We start from the raw sequence: 3,261 nt of genomic DNA on the forward strand, positions 1-3,261 counted from the left end.
CTCTCAGGGGATTGTGGGGGAGGGGGTCTCTTTGGCGAGGGAGTGGGGGCGGCACGTGCGCCTGCCTGCCCCCTGCACTCCCGCGCGCCAAAGAGCCGTTGCCGCCGGACCTCAAGTGCGCCTCGTCCTCGCTGGCTCTGACGCACGGGAGGAGGCAGCGCAAGGCTCTGACCTGTGCGGGGGCGGCGCACCTGGAGTGGCCGGGAGCGGGCAGCGGTGGCAGAAGAGGAGAGGGAGCGAAAGGCTTTGCGCACCTTTCCCAGAGGCAGCGCCGGGCATTTAGCCGGACTCTGTCTGGGAAGGGCGCCTGCAGGGTGTGGGCGTCTCAGGAAGCACTCTCCTGGGGAGAGACTGACATCCCACCATTTAGGAACAACAAATGAAGAGAGACAGCTTGTGAAAATTTGCAAAAAGAAAGGTTTAAACACAGCGCGGGGGGGATACGCGTTTAGTTCGCGGGTCAAGGGGAGCGGGATTTGCCTCCACTCCAGAATTTGTCTCCCGGCCTACAACAATCAAACGCCAATCCCCTCTCAAGCAAACAAAGGGCACCCCCAAAACCACTCATCTCCATTCAACCAAGCACCAACCACCTGCAGTCGGTCAAAATACAGTGCCTAACTCGCCTGTCTGTAAGGAAATGGGGGCAGGGATCCAGCGAAACCTATAGATCCCAGGCAGGCTCCTTTGGGAAGTCTGTAACAGCCAAAAACAAAAACGTCCGAGTCTTGCGTGGCCAAAAACAAAAACGTCCGTCTCCCCGCCGCAGACCACGCCTCAGGGGCCTTGGACGGCCGACAGAGGGAGAGAGAGGAAGGCGCCGAGAAGAGAGCAGCAGCTCGGAGGAGGGAAGCGGGCTGGGGGGGGCTGGTCTCGAGGGAGGGGGCTGTGTTGAATAGACTTTTTGCTCGTTTCACTGGTGGAGGAGGAGGAGGCGGCAGCCCCGGGTGGTACCTGTTTTGATTTTTAGAAGCATTCCCCACCATGTCACTGGGTGAGAGCTAAAGGGCCCAGCACAGCCCGGCTGCAAACAAAACACCCTGCCGAGTTTTGCAGCTTCTTCTGTCTGCCCCCCCACACCTTTCTGTGCCTCCTTTTTAAAAGGGGGGGGCATGGAGCCACCCCTACCTGCCAGGCGGGCTGGGAGGATGGTCTCCAGGCCCCGCCGGGAGGTTGGCATCTGCGCTCGCCTAGAGTGCAGGACAACCTCGGGCCAGCCCTGTCTGTCACTCAAAGGTTCTCAGACTTTGTAAGATATTAACCCTTGACACTCTGTCACACCTTTCCTGAAGCCAAATTGTTCAGGTCCCAAAATATTGTAATCGTTCATCCAATTTGAGTTCCAAAGGCATGGCATAGAATTTGCCCAGCACAGAAAGCAAACTAATATAATTCATGGGATCTAAGTGAGTACCCTTATTTTTGTAAATGGGTACCATGCCAGTCTGCAGGGATTTCACATGTTTGATCTAATACAATTTTAAAAAAACAGCCAGAAGTGAAGCCCACAAAGTGGGACTTAAGAGGAACAGTTCGGATGGGATGCCATCTGGACCTGCAGCCTTACCAGGTTTTAGGCAATGAATCAGCCTAAGAACCTCATCAGGTTCAACTTCCATATTTCTGTAACTGAGGCTAAGCTAGTTTCAACTCAGAGATCTTATCACTGGCCTCAATACCTTCACTCTCATGTAGAAAATAGTCCACCCAGATTTCTTGAGAGATTTCCTCTTTGCTTTCACGATTTCTCTGCTGCCTATTTAAATCATTAAGGGTTTTCCAAAACAACTGAGGGTTTTTTTGATTAGGCACAATTATCCAACTTTAGCCACATCAGTCTTGTGTGTCTTTGCTTTTTCACACACAATAGCCTCCTATAAACTAATTTCTGATCAATACAGTCTGAAATATGATGCTGAGTACAGCAAATTTTCATTCTTTGATAGTTCCTCTTGAGTTTTGATTTAGCCTTCTGGCATTCACTATCATACCATTCCATCTTTCCCACCCTTCTTACAGTTGCAACATGTTTCAGAAATAAGGTTTGAAATGCTCCCAATAATTTAGCCAGGAACTGACCTAAGTTTTGTCCTGTTGTGTGATTGAGAATTTCTCTTTTGATATCATCTATACTTTCCTGATTCATCAGCTTCCTAGCTTTATCAGCAATATAGGGGTTCCATTTATTATACCTGTGATATATGGGCCTACCAGTTGTATAAAATTTGGAATGCACTTTTTACGGGGAGATGATCACTACAAAAAATTTCCATCATGGTGAATTTAGCTATTCTTAAACGTAATTCACCTGCTACAAGAATATAGTCTAAAATACTGGCTCCTTGGGTGGAGATATAAGTAAAGTTAGTTACCTGATCGGATATTAATTCCTGGTGGTCATTTAAAATTCCCAACTTAAATTCTGTTGTTAAGTTCAGCAAATAGGTGCCACCAACACTGATGCCCCATCTAAAGATATCCTACTGTTAACCCAGTTTAGGAAAGGCCAAGCCTTCTCCAAACGTAAAATTTCAGAAAATCCACACTGCTAGCACTGAGTCTTGCATTCATATCACCCAAGAGAATAATCTGTGCTGTTGGATATCTGATAACCAAATTTTCAAGACAGTTATCAAAAGCTAACCAGAATTTTGCAATAAAAACTAAAGTTTTTAAACAAGGAACACACACATTAATTATCAAAAAAGTTTCACCTAATATCTTAACTAAGGGAGTTATTGCACTATCGTAAAATCTGTTTGAATTACATTTAAATTTAAATCCTTTCTCACCCAATGCATCTTCAGGCTACTTTTCCTTTTGATTGATTCCACTAGATTATCAACAACGTAAAACTGACCTTGGGGGGGGGGGTATAGCAAATACATTACATCCAAACTGTGGCATGTATCCAACCATCTCTGAACTTTGCAGAGTGGGCCTTAGCTGGTTCCCCCTCTTTCAATAGCCCACTGAGGGCTCCCCCCATTAAATTGGACAAGCAGACCCTCAGGAACAGCATGGGAGCAAAATGGGGGATCAGCAGCGGGAGGAGAGAGTTCGTGGAAATCAAAAAACCCTCCTCTTAAGGCTTCTGCCATTAAGTCTTTGGGGTCGTATGAATGGCTACATGCCTCTATATTTAATAAGATTAATTTTCTAAACATTTCATATATTTTATAAAGCAATCAATTGCAGTGTCCTTTTCGGTGGCAGCTCCGTAATGATGAAATGAGCTCCTGGAGGAGATCAGGGCCCTGC

The 3,261-nt window shown here is 46.9% G+C and overlaps 1 protein-coding gene across 1 annotated transcript in view; it reads right to left on the reverse strand.

Moving 5' to 3' along the window:
- Positions 1-3,261, reverse strand: part of ENO4 (enolase family member 4) — a 43,132-nt gene that overhangs the window by 4,205 nt on the left and 35,666 nt on the right.

Source organism: Gekko japonicus, unplaced genomic scaffold, assembly GCF_001447785.1.
Source record: "Gekko japonicus isolate JY-2015 unplaced genomic scaffold, Gekko_japonicus_V1.1 scaffold2377, whole genome shotgun sequence".
NCBI classification, from domain to species: Eukaryota; Metazoa; Chordata; class Lepidosauria; order Squamata; family Gekkonidae; genus Gekko; species Gekko japonicus.